This window comes from Numida meleagris, chromosome 4 (assembly GCF_002078875.1).
Source record: "Numida meleagris isolate 19003 breed g44 Domestic line chromosome 4, NumMel1.0, whole genome shotgun sequence".
NCBI classification, from domain to species: domain Eukaryota; kingdom Metazoa; phylum Chordata; class Aves; order Galliformes; family Numididae; genus Numida; species Numida meleagris.
Window position 1 is genome coordinate 19,694,864 of NC_034412.1, and position 18,886 is coordinate 19,713,749.

An 18,886-nucleotide genomic window follows, 5' to 3' on the forward strand; every position below is an offset into this window, starting at 1 on the left:
AAATTCAGGACATGATCAGCCCTGGTTTATGAGCCTGGAGAATCTGTCTCACTCAGGCAACAGAGACTTGATCCTGCAGCATCTATGCTGCTGTCTGTAGTCCCTGTCCCCCTCTTTCAAGGAGCTTTATTTTTCATTCCCAGTGAGAAAGAACGATCCTTGGGGGTGGCTGTGAAGAGGAATTGTCACCCTTCCTCCAGCTCTATCAGCAGCTCTTCAAGAGGCAGTTAACAAATAACCTTCCTTTGGGATAAATTAGCTCTGAATCCCGATACAATAGCTGCTCATTTTAAGATGTCCTTGTTACCTTGTGTGAGTGGCTGATCTTCCTTTGAATCCTGCTGTGTTTTCAGACCCCGTGATTGCTACGAGCAATCATGAGTTCCACGTTAACAGCTCATGCACTGATTGCTCTGCACAGTCCCAGCACAACCTTTTGTGAAAAGTTTCGGAAAGTTGAACATTGTGCTCCTCTATCAGAAAGCCACACAGTTCTCACTTCATCCCAAATTCTGGCAACTGACTTCAAACGAGACTGGGTTTGCAGGGGCTGGTGTGCAGACAAGATCTGTGCTTCAGAGTCCAGCTTTAGAAAGAAAATATTTTAGACATCGTCAAGGAAACCTGGTGAAGGCATAGAGTTGGCCAACTGTGCCTGCGGGCAGCCTGGAGCAAATGCTCTGAGATGTGCAAATAATAACACAAACGGATTTATTTCTTTCCTCCAGCCCGGCATTGTTGCAGAGTAGGACAGTGGCATAGGATGGCTCCAAAGAAAAGAGATCTGCATCAGAAAGAAAACCTCCTGCCATATCATCTCGCCCAGACCTTCCAGTGAGGCAACCTTTCCCAGCTCAGTTGAGGACTGCTTCCTGTGGACTGGAAGTATTGCCAAAGAGTGAGTGATCCTTCTTAATATGCATCTCCAAAAACAAGAAAACGAAACGTGCAGTCTTGCACAGATCCTCTAACACATATCTTTGGATTCTGAGACAGCTGAGAGCTATTTATTCCCCCTCACACCAATGTCAGCCATAGTGCAAGATATCTTGAGCTGATTAAAAATCTCTTTAATCAAATACCGGCAGGGGAAGTGTTCAAAACATTAGAAGAATGACTGTGACAAGCTGCCCCTTCACTGGGAGTGACTTCATCCAGAGGTTGCTCTGACAGGCTGGTATGCGATGCAAAACCTCCACTCACCTTGGTTTCCAAAGCTGCCAACAAACTGCAGTGACGGTGCTGAGAGCCAGTAGGACAGTGCAGCCTGTGGTCAGTTCTTTTCTGTGAGCTACTGGCTCTCAAAAAACCCTTTGTTATAGGCAAAATCCATTACTCAATTTATCAGTCCTTTCCTACACTTCAAATTCCTATATCCCAAATCTATGGGAACGATTTTGAACATGAATGTAGGCTGGAAATCATTGCTGTGCAAATTGTCTAGAGGCTTTTTTTCCCCTGTTCTATGGCTGAACTGGACTTCAAAAGAATAAATAAAATCCATTCCGGTAGCCCCCCCGCAAGGAGTGTACTTCTTTGGAGAAAGGGTAAAAAGAAACCTGATATTTTATTCAACCAGAATAAAGTGTTTTGATTTGGGGGAATTCAGCTAATTTTCTTACTCCTCAAAATAGGTCAGCTTTGAAATAGAAAATGTCACACTGAAACAAGAAATTGAATAGATTTGTTTAGTAAATATAAGATTATATATACATACTTTTGGAATTTTAACAAGCTTATGAATGGAGAGAAAGCATCCAGGTTATTTCTTATTCAATTAGACTTGGATTTGGGACCAGTTTTCACTCTCCATAAACTGCATTTCTTTTTCAATTAGAAAATCCCCTTCCTCCATGAAAGCCCCTTCCCCCAGCTATAGCTGGAAATAAATAGCTATAATATAACTGGAATTAATATAGCTACACTGAGTCAACTAAGTGCTGTGTTTTTGTTTCTCAATGCTCTCTGGGCACCTAGGCATGTTCAATAGGAAGTGTTGGCACTTGGGTCTGCGTATGGAAAACCAGGGTGTGTGTTGCTGGAACTGTCATAGAGGAAATTTTGTGCCAGCAGCCCTCTCCAGTGGGTCTTCTCAAAGCTCTGTCTCTTATCCCTCATTCCTCTGCAGATGTCCTAAGCCACATTTTAATTTCATTATGACAAAAATTGTGCAATATACTCATCTTTTTTTTTCTTTTTGGTAGCATTTCTGTGTTCCTACACCTTCTCTCTTTGCTAAATCATTTATGGATGTGTAAGAAGCAGGTTAGTTGCTATTCTCACTCTGGGGGGTTGGGTTCCAAACTGTTTATTGAGTAATAAAAAGAGAAAATTGCAAGTCGTTGCCCAGGGATAATGTGCTAATAATTTTATGACTGGACAAATGGTTGCAACAGCCCACAAATGGCGGTAGGCAGGAAACCTGGTGTCTATTGCTGACAGAGCCACCCCCAAGGAGATAAAACCTCACTTATGGTAATCAAAGTTGATGCAACAACTGTGATCTATTAAAAATTACTTTGGAGATGGGTAAGGAAATCATCATTCCTCTTGGAAGAGAAGTGGCAGATACACTTTTTGGGAAGTGTTTAGAAGTTAGTCCAACAGGGAATGAATGTGGCAGACCACCATGGCTGCTTGTGCTCAGAGCCACAGGGCCCACAGCTGCAGGGCTGGAGGCTGGGGATTCTTGGAAAAACAAAGATTAAAGGGTGTTAGTGCTATCAAGCTAACATGAATCATCCCAGAGATAACAAAGGGTTTAAGTTTCTTTAGACACCAACTGTATGGCACTCAAGTGCGCTAAGCAGAGGCCTGGCTTTACTGCTGCAGAGCATGGAGCTGGAATGGCTGCTGCAGGGTGTAGGCCAGGTTACACCCTGTCCCAGTCTGGGGTGATGTCCCTGGTCTTGATTCTCAAGGAGGATGTCCCCCTCCTGGGCACAGGGCAATCATCCTGTTGGCACCAATTTCTTTCCACTGGTGTGGAGTTCGGTGGGGAAGGGTGAGCCAGGCCCTTGTGAGATCTCTCTCTGCCCATCTCCCACTAGGCAGGAAGAGCTGTACCTCTTCCAAACCCGCAGCAGATCCAGCCCTTGAAGAGGGCAGGAAGCCATGTGATGGGGCGTAGCTGCTCACAGCTGCCAAGACCTCACATTTGTATGTTAGTGATGCAGATAGGATCTCATAAACCCGTCTCCATACTGCTTTACTGCTGATTTAATGATCAGAGGAAGAACTTGACTGTTTATTAAAACATTAGACAGTAAAGTTTAACAATAGGCAGTAAAGGGTTTTGTTTTTCCATCCCTCTGATTGTTAAAGCAACAACATATAGGGCTGGAGAGGGGCCTGCTGCTAACCTCAGAATGACGGTATGGAGCCATGAGGCTCCTCCAGCAGGTAGGACAGAGCAGCTGGCATTCTGGTGAATCTGATATCCAAGGAAGGAAATCTGATGTAGGGTGTGGGTGCATGCCCCATCCCTGGAGGTGCTCAGGGCCAGGCTGGATGGGGCCCTAGGCAGCCTGAGCTGGTGAGAGGCAGCCAGACCACAGCAGGGATAGGACTGGATGGGCTGTAAGGTCCCTTCCAACCCAACCATTCTGTGATTCTATGACTCTAACTGTGAGAAGGGGCAATGCCCTTGCTCTGTGGACAGGGGTTATGCAATCGGTCCTCTGGGGCCTGGTGGGGCTCATGTTGTTCGGTGGACCCACAAACACTGGCAAAGGGAGCAGATGGAAACAGAACTTGCAAGGCAACACCATTATTCAGGACAGTGCCAACAAAAGCTGACTGTGAAGAAATGCAAAGGATTGCAGCATGCAGGTGATGAAATAGCAGAGGAAATTCATTGTTGGTAACTGCACATGGAGAAAAATCAACAGCGACTGTACCTGTGCAGCAGCACAGTATATAGCTCAGTGAGCTATTACCTCTCTGGAAGGAGGGTGTGGAGGCAAGGCAGGCTCTGGAAATGTCAGCAATGATCACAAAGGCAGTGGCCATCCTAGGAATTAAGAAGAAAGAAATGTATGAGAGAGTAATGTAAGAGAGTAAAATGGCCTGCCATGGTGCTGGTGGGTGCATCCACAGTGCATCCCCATCCCTGGTGCTGCTCGTGCTTCTGGTGGCTGTGCCTTGGGGCCAGGCACAAGGGAAGGTGGAAAAAGAGTTACAGGGACTTCATAGCAGGACCTTGAAAATTTGAGCTGAAGTGGACAGAACTGAAGGAGCAAATGAGAGGAAGAAAGCCCTGGGTGGCTTAGATGAGTTGGATGTGGAGCTGGACAAGCATCTGCTCTGCATCTGTGCTGATGTTATTTAGAAACCCCAGCCTTGGCTCTGCTTGACATTTGGGAATGCTGAACTGGAACAGCACCCAAAAAACCCCATCCATGGGGGACCATCAGTAAGAGGTGGCACATCAGACCAAAACCACGTTGCCATTTGCTTCTGCGACAACACATCCTACCTTGTCCCCTGTCCTTGTCCTGGTCATCCCTGTCCCCAGCCTCCCTTGCCCAATCTTGGCAGCATCTTGGGAAGCCCCTTCAGCTGCGAGCCCCTCGCTTGGGAAAGAAAGTGGGATAGGGGTAGGGGCAGAGCCCAGCTGTGGGCTGGGGTGGCAGGCGAGTGCTTCTCAAATGCTGACTGCTGTCGGTGTATTTCTGCTCATTTGTATGCAGCCGGTAGTGTTTGTGTGCATGTGTTTATATACATACACATACATACTCACGTCCATACAAGTACATGACCAAAATACATATATTTCCTCACCCTGCGTCTTCCTGCAAGCTGCAAAAATACAAAAAAAATAAAATTAAAGTCTCTTATCATTGCAAAGTCATCAGAAACTAATATTACATCTACCGGGCAGTTTTTTTTTTTTCCTGAACCATCTCCAATTCACAACCCTAATTCAATGATTCTTTCTGTAGCTCTTTACATTCTATTATTTATAAGAAACAATATTCAGCCTTCCCTTGACAGTATTTGCAGGGCTGTGGGAAGCAGTGCGGCAGAAAGGTGGTAGAACAATTTTGGTTATGTTTCCATAGCTACCTAGCTGCTAAATGTGGTTTATTCCATTTTAAAGTCAACCAACACACACCCGCATGCACACACAAACCACCAGATGAAGTATATTCAAACTAATCCCTGAGCTGCCTATTACAGCCTAATGTCCTTGTGATTTGTATATTTAAAGGGATACTTGCTGCAGAAATAAATGGCAGGGCAGTGCTCTCGCTGGCTAGAGCAGGATGATCAACATATTGTTTCTTTCTTGCTCTCCTCTCCGACGTGTGTGTTCCACTCGATCCCTGTAATATTATTATGGATATTTTTACCGAGGGCTGAGCACTGAGGAAGTCGGAGGTAGGATGGTGTCCTCTCGTGGCAATCAGCATCTCTGCAGCCTGGTGGCAGCCGTGCCGAGAGAGAACTGAGACTGGGGTCTCCTAGACATGTGTGGATGTTTTAGGGACAAAACCCTTCGACCAGAGCTTCCCACCTCCCCTGCTGCACACAAAGACAGGGAGCCTTGTACTTCTGCTCCACACAGGCAGACTGGAGGCCGCTGCTTGCTCTTGCTTTCTCTGCATTAAAGAAGAAGTTACAGGAAGACAGAAGAAACCTTGGGAAAGGAATGGTGGGTACCAACTTTCCAGAGCAGAGGAAGTTTGTCCCATGGAAGTGTGCATCTCTAGAGAGTTACTTAGCTGCTGTGGGTTGCTGGAGAGCATCCCAGAGCTTGTAATCATGAGCACCAGCACTGCTTGCGCCTGCTGTTAGGGTGTGAAGGGGGCTGAGGATGAGGAAGAGTAGGCTGAAGGTGGCCCCTGGAAATGCTGAGCCCATCATGGAGTGATGCCACAAGGAGCAGGGCAGAGAGGAAGCGCTCCCAGTGCTCCCAGTGCCTAACACCCGCTGCTCTGCCTGCGCACCAGCACAGCACTGGCTTATCCACAGCAAAGGGTTGCGAGGAGGACAGAGCTCAAAGTTCTGTTCAGTTGAAGAGCGCATTCTGACGGCTCAGCCTGACATACCCTGCAGTGGGCAGTGGCCACTCCTGCACGATCTGAGCTGGCTGTGCAGCCTTCCCAGCTCCATTAACAAGGAGACATGCTGCTTGGCATGGCTGGGGTTTAACCCTCTCAAACCCACACACTGTGCCCATGTAACTTGAGGGGTGTCTATCCATTCACCCTTGTGGGATGTCCATCCATCCATCTTGGCCTGAGCTAGGTCCCTTTTGCTTCCTGAACTTGCTCCAGATTCAGGCAGCTGTGTGAGCTTAGCTGTCTCCCAAGCAGCCCTACTGCCACAGCCCTGCTGTCTCAGCTGTGACTGCCTTTCCATGGCAGGAGGGTGCAGAGCTGTGAGGTTGGCTCGGGAAGGGCTGCTGAGTGTGGCTCACACCTCAGTGCCACACAGCTCGGTGGTGCACCTTGCAAATCTGACCAAAATGCAAATCTGAACCCGTGTCAACTACCCTTACCTATGTTATATTCCACCACTATGTGAGATCTCACAGTGGGCCAAGAGATGCCATTATTAACATAAGGGTCCAGTGTGCAATCAAGGCATGAACGTGCTCATTGCTGACTTCCCACAAAATTTCTGGACATTTGTCATTGTTACTTTCTCTCAGGCCAGGACAGGCTTGTTGTGAATTGATTCCCTATGGCCACAGTGCTCTCCTGTGCTGTCATTATGTGTGATTATAAGCAATAACAACAATCACCATGTCACTGCTTCCGAGCCAGGCTTTGTCTCTCTGCATTGGAACCCTTTCATCTCCAGCTCCCCGGCACGCTGATGCTGGCAGGTTGGTGTGTTTGTTGGGTTGGTGGTGACAGGTAATAATCTGAAACCTGCAATGTCTCGAAGGATCGTTCTCCACCAAACAGCTGAAGCATTTCTTCTGCCTTCTCTGTCCCTTCACCCAGAAGCACTGGGCAGGGGACTTGCAGGACCTGACCCAGAATGATCCTCTTCCCATTGCCCTAGGGAAAGGCAGAGTTTATACAAAAAACATAGCAACAACATGTCAGGCTGAGACATCCATCCAGCCTGATGCTGGATGCTGGGTGCTCCACTTGGGGCAGGCTGCTGTTGGACCAGACACACTTCAGGACCATCTGCTGCCCTTAACCAGAGCCTCCTCTGAGTGGTGCATCCTATTCATGATGTTCTCTCTGTTCTCATCCGTACCAGCCCAAGGGTACTGCTGTTGCTATCACTTTCTCTTTTTATTTGTATGCACTCGGCCACCAGCCCTTAATATTCTGTAACAGGAGAGCACACCTTCCCGATCGCTTTCCTTCATTAAGAAAACTTCATTTCAGTGCTGATGGGAAATGAATTGGGTGATAGAAAACAAACCATCCTAACACAACCATAAGCTTTCTTGTTGGATTAAATATTAAAATTAATAATCCAGCACTGCATTCAGCCTTGTATTTATGTTAATATTTAATTCAATAAAAGCCCACATTTTAGAACATTTTCCCATTTGTTTAAAGCTACAGATGAAATTGTGGTCGCAGCATTATGTAGAACAATCTGCAGCTAACTGCTTTACTGAGGAGGAATGGCAGCTCCGGAGCCCTCCACCTGGGCAGGAGGGGAAGCTCCAGCAGTGAGAGGATGCGAGGTTGTTGGGGAATGCAATTCCTGCTCGGCTCTTAGGAGAGAGGCTGTGTGATGGACAATGGTGGTGCAAAGCCCAGGGGCAGTGAGTGCTCTGCGTGCGACTTTGAGACCTGTGTGTGTGCCACATTGCACAGGGCAGCATCCCCGCAGCAGCCCAAGGATTTGGGGAATCACAGAATCATAGAATTGTTAAGGTTGGAAATCTAGATCAAGTCCAACTAGACAGTTGGACAGTTGACACCCATCACCATCATGCCCACTAATCCATGTCCCTAAGTGCCACATCTCCACGTTTCTTGAATACGTCTACACATTTCTTGAGCACCTCTGCTGCTAAAGAGAGAAAACCAACATTCTGATTAATTTTAGATTTCCTATCTGATAAATTCATGGGGCAACTGTAGAACACCAGGAGGCTTCAGTTTGTGTTATACTTTTCCCAGCCATCACCTCTTCAGCGAGTCCTTGCCCCTGGAACTGAGGAGCAGCCAAGTCCCGGGCTGGAGATGTATCTCGGCTTTCCGGACTGACCTGGACCAGAGCAAGACAAGATAATAGCCAGCTTCACACAAGGGTAGTGAGGTTGGACCTACACTGTGTTCTCCTGCCATGGCCCTGAGACACCCTGGATTGGTTCAGCCTCCCACCGGCTGAGATGCTGCAAATGCTGAGCTTTACCAGGACCAGCCCATTCCCTTCTCCAACACTAATGCCTGGCTGGGGATCAGCCCAATGCGAGGATCATCCATTGCCCTGGAGGGCTCATGTTCCATGCAGTAAAGCAGCTGGGAAGGACTTCAGAGTCACGCTTGGTTGTTCTCATTTTCCAAGGGATCCGTGAACAGAGCCCCTGGCAGAGGCTGATGATTGGGTTTTGCCAATGGGGAGATAGATATTATGAAAAAAGAAAAAAATGCTTTCCCAGGATAGCTGCAATTGAAATGCGGAATAATTATATTGCCTGACATCGCACGGAGAAAGAACATGGAGCACGCAGCAGTGATCAGTAAAAATTAAACGCTTTGCAGGTGGAGTACACCTGAGTTTTCTGCAGTTCAGATATGTACTCAGACTTTTTTGAACCTTTTGGGGCCTAATTAAATTCAAGGGTATTTAAGCAAAATCTGCATGGAAGATAATACTTTTCTTTCTAATAAGAAACTGCCTAATAAAACAGATTATGTGTAAAATAGAAATATGGGCCCTGCAACAGGAAAGTGAAAAGACACTAATGAGAAGTGTCTGACTGTTAATGAATTGTATTAGCATGCCATTACCTGCAAATATTACAAATAGAGCGACCGGCTTTACATTCCCTTCTCTCTCAAGAACTTTATGTGATTTCTGGGAGTGGCTTGATGGGTTTCTGGGAGCTGTGTTCATCCTTCAAGCCTACAGTGGAGGTGGAGGTGAGAACATTGACTTTTCATTTCTCTATGTTATGCATTCCTTTGGGCATTCCAAAGCCACCAGGGGAGAGAAGAAAGGGGATACTGTATTTTATTTGGGCTTAGCCCATGTATTGGGAAGGGCGAGGTGGGATGGGGTTGTACCGAACTCATCCCAGTGCTCTCCCCATTGCAGCGATGGACATGTCCAGTGATATTCTGGGCACAAAAGCTGGGAGGAGATGCTGCTAATAACTGGGAGGGATGTAAGGAAGAAATGATGTATTTAAGCATATGGATGGGGGTACCTCTCCCCTCACCACCATGTAAGGGTTAATGTGTGCTCCTTTTGCTGCTCTCTGCAGTCCATGTGGAAGCAAGTTTCTGGCAGAAGTCCTGGCCCAAAGGGGTGTCCGTGGCAGATGGGTTCAGCTGTTCTCTGGAGGATTCTCCTCCTGTTGATAACAGAGAGATTGTAGGCAAGTTTGAGACCCAGTACATGACTGTCGGTCAGTGCAGTTAGCAGAGACGAGCCCTCTTCCTTCCCAGAGGAGGTGCAAGTGACTGTAATTCTGCAAAATTTCATGTTGGTTAGTGCTCATTTCTTAAATGGCCCCAGCTGTCAGGAATAGCTGATGTGTATGGGGAAGGTGGGTCGTGGTTGTAAAGTGGAGCAAAGGAGCTGCTGCTTTCTGGCTGACAGTGGCTGCAATTCAGATCTCCTGCTTCAGTTTCAGAACCAACATCCAGACCTCCCAGTCTCCAGGGGCTGTTCCACTGGCTGCTGCAGACCCAGGTGGGTTAGGAGATGTCTTCCCATTGTCCAAGGAAGAGCCATGTTCTTAATGTGGCTGGCTCTTTGGCTCCTGCACCCTCAAATAATGTAAGTAGATGGACTGGTGGCTCCTGAGTCACATAGGAATGTGCTGAAAACATCCTTGTGCACCACTAAAGTGGAAGGTGGTTTTTTTCTGCGTAATGAAAAAGAAACAGAAACCAAGTGATTTCTCTGCCCATTTGCCCTATGACTTCTGCTCCTTTGCACCACTGTCTTGTATTTTCCATCTTCCTTTCCAGAGGGGAGTGCAGATATGTTATATCTCTGCTCTTGAGGAAACTGGGATTTACATCAGAGAGCCCAGAGGTGGGTGCCTGTGCATACAGCCCTTGTTTCAAGCTGGCTGGTGCTCTGCTGCCTGTGCTGTGCTGTGCTCTGCTGGGCTGGGACAGAAGCATCGCGGCCCTGGGACGTGCAGCTCCTTCCATGGTGGGGACAGGCTCTCAGTTGGCTCTCTTGCTCTGTTTTCCATTTCTTTGTGAACACACGGGGAGAAAAAAAAAGGCATGGCTGACAATATTCTGCCTTCTTTTACTGCTGGAAGCAAGGATGAACAGATTTGCTTTACCAGACACGTCTCTGCAGGCTGCTGGCAGGTTGTCCATGGACCACAGCTTGTGGTGGCAGTCCTGGGGAGCGCAGGGGCTGGGGCTGTGTGTGCTCTGGGGGAGGTTGGTGCTCCCCTCTTCTTACCCATACAGCTCTGGGAAGTGCCCTTTGCGGTCAGGACCCCCTCCTGCTTCCTAAGGGCAGAGCCCAGAGGCCCTCAAGGAGCTGCAAGGGAGGGATGCTGAGGTGACTGGGTCCTGGAGCTCACCCAGCTCAGCCTGCCATGTTGTCTGCATGGTTCAGCCTGGGCTCCCAGGCTGCTGATACCTTCTCCTGTGCCAGAACACAGATACCTGCATACGGACACTGCTGTCTGCACCGGCAGGGGATGCTGCCTGTCCCCAGGTGAGTGTGAGGGTACTTGCAGCAACTCATGGGGACAGCATCCATATCCTAAATCACCCATCAAATTCTAAAAAAAAAACAAAACACCCCAAAACTCCTAGAAAACCCTAGGATTTGGAGCAAGTAACATCCTCCCTCCTGCAGAGATATAGCAGAATTGTAAATGTCCAACCCCATGAGGATTTTTGCTACACATCCAGCAGCCCTGCACTTTCTTTTTTTTTTTCCACCTTAGGGGTTTTGACTGCACAACGAGGCCAGTAATGAACTGTTACTCTGGAAAATAAGACTTTCATTAGGTTAGGATTCTTCCAGGGTATTCATGTCCCTTTATAATGAACCACGATAAGCGTGGCATGGAGTGGCTCATCTTGCTGCTCACCAGCATCAGGATCCTTCACCCCCCACCGAGCACCGTGCCTGGACCAGAGGCAGAAGTCTGGGGCTTGGAGAGGGTTTCCAGCTCATGGGGAAGCTTTCTGATGGTTCCATCCAAGCTCAGGTCATAAGTAGCACTGCCTTCTCGTTACCTACGTCTTATGAACAAATGTTGATTATTTCTTCTTTATGTGCTCATTATTCAAAACTAGCAGGTACTGAAATTGCACCACGCTTCTCTTCTGAAATGAAAACATTAATAACTGCTTTGCCTAAGCACAGAGAGATCATTTATTTTACAAATATGCAGAAAATTCAGGCTGGTTGGGATTAAAGCCCAGCATTTCTTTGCAGGCAGTAGTTTCAGGGCAGATTTTACCATGCAGAAGAATTCATGTGCTGACCCAGCTGGGCTGGGCACCCACTGCTGTTGGCTATATGATAGCAGTGATGCCAGCTGCAGGGTACATTCCTCCTCTCTCCTCCCTGTCCTCCCTGAATGCAGACCTCCCCCTTCAGAGCCCTTGATGTCTGATGGCCAGAAGGGTGGCTGAATGCAGGGATTTGCCTTGTCCAAGGCATGGGCACAGGGTCAGGATGCTACTCCAGCCCTACCTAAGAGCCTAATGGGGCAGATTGGATCCTGCCCTATGCCTTCCAAGGGGATTGGTGCATCCCAGGTGTAGTGGAAATGCTAAGTCACCGCTTGAAACAGTGATGGAGCACCTGGTGGGAATGCAGGGCCAACCCAGGGGAGCTCATGTGCATACAACGCAGCTGAGTGACTGGAAGGGTGGAGCCAGGATTTACCCCTTCCTAGACCTCATGTAAGGGTTGGCAGGGAAGGTGAGGGTATCTTTTGTTGGAGATCGCCTACTTGAGGCCTTCTAAAGGTAAGCTGCTCTTTTTTTTTTTTTTTTTTTTCCCTAATTTCTGAGTCTGTGGCTGCTGCAGCCTTTGGGCTTGTTCTTGTTTTCTGTAGCCAAAGACTTTGCTGCCTTGCTATTATTGCAGTACTTTCCATTCCGTTATGGCATTATACTGGGACCACTGGTTTAGGCAGGAGAGGACACCTCAGCCCGTGTAGGCTCCAGACATCCTTGCTCAGGATGCCCCTGAGGAGGAGGGGCCCCTGTAGCTCTGTGAAGTGGGTGAGAAGATGTTGTGGTTTCTCTTTGATGCAGCCCCCTCCCTGCACAGCATCTCTGGATTAGCATGAGCAGGCAAGCCAAGAAATGGGAAGCAAGAGCAAGGCTGACCTCTTCCTACCAGGACCGTTCATGCTTTGCATCTTGCAAATGGAGGGTACTCATCGATTCAGGGCTTCCAATTAGAGTTGGATAAATGAGAAACTTCCTAGCTTGCTGCTCAAAAAGTGGAGCGAAGGAACAGTTTGGATTCATGCAAAGCACAGGTCCTTTGATTTCTATTTTATTTTTTCCCCTACCAAAATAAACCTTTCTCCTCCCACCCCGATTAATTTTAGAACAAATGAAATGTTTTATTCAATTTCAGCCTGAAATGTCACTTTGGTACATTATCTAGAAGAATATTCCTTTTTTTAAAAGTAGCAGAACAAAGAAGAAAAGAAAGTACAACTTCTAGAAAAGTTTTCCCTTCTGATGGATGTATGAAATTTGTTATTTGGGGGCCCTCAGGGTACGACCAAGCCACATGGATTAAGCATGGCACACGTTGTCCAAAATCGCCTTGTTTCCACAAGTGCTCCCTCCTACTTATTCCTCTTTAATCAACTATTTGAAACCCAACTCAGAGTTTCATCTCTCTCTATCTCCCTGTATCTTGGAAACAAAAAAATAGGAGATGGTCTGATGGGCGGAGGAGGAACGGGAGTGTTGGGGGCCCAAGTGAGAATTTGGTTTTCCTGGAGTCTGAGGCTGCATTTTCATGTGGCTACAGCTCACATCACAGGCGGGTCTGGAGGAAGAACTCCAAAGGGATTAGTAAAGATTTATTTTTCTTTTTCTGGAGTGAGATGAAAAGGGGGAGGCGGGGGGAGAGACGAGCAAAGAGTCCTACAGAAAGGAACTCATTATTTTTTATCTTTTCCAATGACCTTGTTTGTTTTATTCTGACTTGAAAGCAGTTTCTTTCTTGTGAAATTTGGGAGATATCTGGAGATTGAGGCCAGTGAGAAAGGGAAAAATGTTCTGGGCAAAGAGAAGCAGCACAGAAAATAAAGAGAATGAATGTGAATGGATCTGGAAGGACTTCTCCAAGGAGAAACACTCGTTTAGGGCTGGGTTGAGGCCAAGTACCATGTCTGGGGGGGGATCTGTTGATGCTGGTGGGGAGGGTGGCTGCTGTGGGTCTGGATGGGGTATGGCAGAGAACTTGGGATTACATGCACATGTGCCTGTGTATGTGCACGTGTGTGTGATCTGGGCAAGGATGTGGCTTCTGTGCAGAGAGTGCAAATGCCCATGGTGCGTTACAGTTATGCAGTGCTCATCAGCCTGGGGCAGTTTGTTCTATGGTCCATCTCTGCCCATGACCTTTGCTGTCCTTTGGGGGTGAGCGGAGCTCCCCAAACCCCCTGCGAGATGCACCATGATTATTATGACCCTCATGCTGCCTGCAGCCCCCATAGCCCCCAGGCCAGGTCCACCTCTGCCACCAGATCTGCAACTGGCCTTAGTCCTTGAGCTGCAAAGAGACAAATGTTCTTCCCCGCAACCACAGTAACAGCCTCTTCCTTTGCACTAAACTGATGACGTTTAACCTTTAACTCATCTTGTGGGGAAAAAACAAAGACTGAAAAGCAGGCCTTCCCAGGGGGCAAGGACAGCTACTGACCTGGAGAAAAGTCCCTCTTGCCAACATGCTGCATGGCTAATTTTAGATAAAACCCAACCCTTGCATTCTGTTGGTGGCTTCGGTTGATCTCCTTGCAGTTACTCATAAATACCTATGAAAATGCTTCAAGTACTCAATTTACATAGCTATAAAGTCTCATAAATAATTCTAGGTACTACTATTTAATTATCTGACCTATGTTGTGGCAGCATTTTCACCTCATTTATGGAAATCAGAGACATGCTGAATGGAAACCAGGGCATTACCTGGCCATTGAGTTGCTGTATATAAAGAAAGGGATGGGAACCTGGTTCAAATGCTTATCTGCAGCTTCTTATCAATACTAGCATTAAAATAGGGTAGTTTAACTTAACTAAAACCCATGGCTGCTACTGGGAGTTGCATTTTAACTATCAACTCAGAGAAGACCATTTAGGATCAGGACTGCTTTTCCCAGTAATGTTGACGTGTGTGGTACATGCTGGAGGCACTTTCTGCTCTGCCAACTGGGGGATCCTATTGCCTCTAAATAACATGCTTGCAAGGACACTAACCCTAACGTGGGGTACATCACAGAATGGCTGAGGTTGGAGGCAGTGAGAACATGTTGTGATAGGACAAGAGGTAATGGCTTTAAGTTGGGCCAGGGTAGGATCAGGTTGGATATTATGAAGAATTTTTTCCCGGAAAGAGGCATTAGCACAGCTGCCAGGGAGGTGGGGCAGTCTCCATCCCTGGAGGTGTTCCAGAGCTGTGGGGATGTGGCACTGAGGGACATGGTCAGTGGGCATGGTGGGATGGGCTGGGGGTGGACTTGGGGATCTCAGAGTTCTTCCCCACCCTTAATGATTCTGTGAGATCATTGGATCATTGTAGGGCCCGTGCACCAGATGCTGGCTGGTGGCGGGTGTGAACTGTGGTCAACCTCCTTTTTCTGGGAGAGGGAGTGAATAATCCCAGCCCTTGGGCTGCCTACAAGGAAGTGTTTTGGAACAAATATAACCTCATGCAGAAGAAAATGATTTTTGTTTTTTATGCGAGGGGAAAATCTCCCTGCCAGCATCCAGCTTCCCCAGCCCTGCCTGTCTGCAGTGCAAAGCAGTGAGGGCATTATAAATAATTTATTCTCTGGGCAGGGGGAGGAGGGGAAGAAGAGAGAGTGAGCTTTTAATTAAAATGATATCTTACAGATCAAATAAATATGAATAAGATGCCAGGAACAACTGTACAAATCCCAAACATTCTCTTGTGTTCTAATTATTTGTGTTGATAAAACAAGAGTGAGGGCGTTTTGCTCTGTGTGGAGAGCGAGGAGGCAAAAGGTTATGCTGGCATTTTTTATGTTCTTTTCGAGGAACAAATGTTTCAGAAGCACAGATCTGACAAACCATAATTCATATCAGGAATTAAATTGGAATTTAGAGAACAATTGTTAATATTTCAAAGTAATTGTTTAAGAAATTATCATTTTTGTATCTGCCTCAAAAATAATTACCCACCACTAATTTTTCTTTTTCAAAGGCTGCTATTTGTTGGAATAGTAGCAAGATGGGGATTTTTGCTGTGGGCTATTTATGTAGTTCAAATGAGGAGATAAATAGGAAGGGACTTTTATGTTCGTAGGTAAATGAGTCTGACTAATGTACGGCTTCAAGCTTAAAAGTGGGCTCTGCTTTTATTTGAAAATCTAGGCAAGTTCCTATGGATGGGATTTGCAAGTCACAGCAGGCAAATGGAGAATCAAACCCTCTGCATGTTAATCAGGGATGGGGCCCTGGAGGAAAGCCCTGCCACGTGGAGAAACCCTGCGCAGGCACAGGGTACCCACACTGGGGATCTTCCTCTGCGCATGCGGGCCCCAGTAGTGCAGCACCGCCTTGTCTTTCTTTGTTCCATGTCCATGAGAATAAGGTTTAATATTCACAGGTTGTGTATGTGCTTTTACTGCTGGTCTTGCAAACGCAGCCAGCGCAGCCTCCTAGTCAATGGAGACAATGGAGGATTGTAGTCTATACACACACACTGCAGTCACTGTGGAGTATAAATGAAGGAAACAGTTTTCACTGTCAAAAGAATCACAGAATCATAAAGCTTGGAAAAGACCTCTAAGGTCACCCAGTCCAACCATCCACCTACCACCAATGTTGCCTGGGAAATCATGTTCCTTAGTACCACATCTAAAAGGTTCTTGAACACCTCCAGGGGCGGTGACTCCACCATCTCCATGGGCAGCCCATTCCAGTGCCTGACCACTCTTTCAGAGAAGTTTTTCTTAATACCCAATCTGAACCTCCTCGGTACAACTTGAGGCCATTCCCTCTCATACTATCACTAGTTATACAGGAGAAGAGGATGACCCCCACCTCACCACAACATCCTCTCAGGGAGTTGTAGAGAGTGATAAGGTCTCCACTGAGCCTTCTCTTCTCCAGATGGAGCAATCCCAGTTCTCTCAGCTGCTCCCCATAGAATTTTTGCTCCAGACCCCTCACTGGTTTCGTTGCCCTTCTCTGGACACTCTTCAGGGCCTCAATGTCTTTCTTGTAGTGAGGGGGCTAAAATGAACACAGTAGTTGAGATACGGCATCACCAGTGTCCAGTACAGTGTCAAAAAAAGAACCGTTGTGTGTTTATCACAGCCCTACTGTACAACTCTACAACCCTACTGAGCAATCCTACTCTACAACATTATGGAACAACCTTACCACACAACCACACTGCTTTTGCGGCAGCCTGAGATGGGAGGGGAATCCCTAGTTCTGCTCTATCAGATCATCAGCACCCTGAGATACATGTGGCCTCCTGGAATGGAGGATGGATACTTGAGCATTTAGACCGTGGGAAAAAAATTGGGTAGAAGGGATCTTGAGCATCATGTTCTGCATCTCATCACTTTGGAGTGGAGTCATCTGGACCATTGCTCTCACAACCTGCCCCTACGTTCTCCTGTGCTGCAGTGCCCTTCCCTTCCAGCATTGCTTTCTTCGAAAGAAGGAGACAAACCATGCTGGTGACAGCACCAGGAAGGGTTCAGCAAATGGCAGTTTCGAGGAATTGCTGTAAACGTCTCTGATCAGAGATTGCATTAAAGAGGAAACTACTTCCGTGAAAACACATTCAAAGGGAAGACGATTTTTCTGGTTTTTTTTTTTTTTTTTTCCTGCCAAATAATTAAACCATCCTTGTTAGGAACAGTTCTCAAATGCGTTTTGAAACATCTTGCTTCCTGACACACTGATGTTGATGCTAATTTTTAAAATGCAGAGGGAGAAGCAGTATTTTGCACCAAACCTTCTGCGAACGGCTATTTCTTCCCCACAGAAACCTTTTTTCACGTGAACTTTTTAAACCACCCCGATGCCAGGACACCTTCTGGCTTCCTTGGGAGCTGCCTGCCTCATTGTGAACCTCCCAGCTGTCCTCTAGGGCTGATGTGTCCCTCCAGGTTGGTCCCTGCACATTGTGAAGGACCCACAAAGCTGTCCTGCAATCTCCTGGAGGAAGATCCAACGGTGTTTGGGTAATGCTGAGGTACTAACAGGCTGACTCCTGTTCTTACCCCTGCCATCAGAATGGTTCCAAAGGATGTTTATCAATCAGGTGATAGGCGCTTTATATATGAAAATATAAATATATAAATATATAATATATCCTTTAGATCTGAAGGACTTCACAGTCTCCTGAAGATGCTGGTCTGGGGGCTAACGAGGAATACACTTGACCCTTGCAGACACCGTGATTAAAGATTACTGGAGAATGTGGGAGAAGAAAAAAAATCCACTCCTTTTGGTTTTGTCCTCCCAGCTTGTTGTAAGCATCCCAATTACTGAGCAGATCACAGAGGCTCTGCTCGAAGACGCTGGTATCCGCAAATTAGCAGTCTGTGGCAGGAGCAGTAATTAAGGTGGCTTTGTGTTTGCACGGGTTTGGGGCTGTCACTGCTGTTTGTGCGCTGCCTGGATCCAGGGTCGCCTCGCATGCCCAGGGTCTGAGAACCTGCTGTGTGATGTGGCGGTTTGCATCGGTTCTGCCGTGCTTTTTAAATAATTGCTGTGTTTTAGGAATTAATTGTAGTGATTGCAGGGGAAGGACAAAATGCAGCCAAGTGGTAATGGCCCGTGGGAATATGGGTAAAGCACCACCGCCTGTGGGCAGGAAGCATCGTAGGAAATAGGAAAACATCCTTTTCCCCCCGTGTCTCCAGGTGAAAAGGAAAGACACTGACAGCAGGTCACCTGCTAGATGGGACAGTTGGGAAAATGTGGAGAACCAACGAGCACCCCTTGCTGCTGGAGCAGAGCTGCTCAGGTCTGTGCTCTGCTTTCAGTGGATCAGTGCACAGATCTGTTTGCAGTGGATGCCTCTCCCAGGAAGTTTCCCCCTATTACGAAGCCAATATTATCCTATTCTTAATTTAAACCTATGTTACTTGTTTTGCATTTGTGTAGAGGCATTTAAAAAAATCTCCTTTTCGTGTTGTTTATCATCTCTAAATATCAGAGTTAACAGCCTGAGTTTCCTTTGCTCTTTACAGAGTGTCTCATAAATCACTGCTGACTGTTGGGATCGCTTCGGCCGCTCTTCCCCGTCATCCTGTCCGCAGGAATGAGCTGCATGTTTCCACGTGGATTGGGTCTGAATTGGCTGTCTGAACCCAGAGACTAAAGAAACAGCAACCTCTCTCTCTCCTGCAACTCGTTTGTTTCACAAAGGCAAGAAACGTATTGCTTAATAAAGTGCAGTAAGTCTCTCTTTCCTTCCCCTCTCCTCTCCTTCCCCTCTCCTCTCCTTCCCCTCTCCTCTCCTTCCCCTCTCCTCTCCTTCCCCTCTCCTCTCCTTCCCCTCTCCT

General features: G+C 47.1%; 1 long non-coding RNA gene across 22 annotated transcripts in view; it reads left to right on the forward strand.

The window, feature by feature from the left end:
* LOC110397786 overlaps positions 1-18,886 on the forward strand; it is a 115,618-nt gene that overhangs the window by 82,389 nt on the left and 14,343 nt on the right. For 19 of the 22 annotated variants that reach the window (XR_002437967.1, XR_002437972.1, XR_002437968.1 and 16 more), the window contains 4 exons: positions 729-898; positions 8,106-9,071; positions 9,782-9,933; positions 18,572-18,778. This is a non-coding gene — a long non-coding RNA (uncharacterized LOC110397786). Of the gene's footprint in view, positions 1-728; positions 899-8,105; positions 9,072-9,781; positions 9,934-10,127; positions 10,195-18,571; positions 18,779-18,886 lie in introns of all 22 variants that reach the window. The other 3 variants (XR_002437973.1, XR_002437971.1, XR_002437975.1) reach the window with 3 other exon arrangements.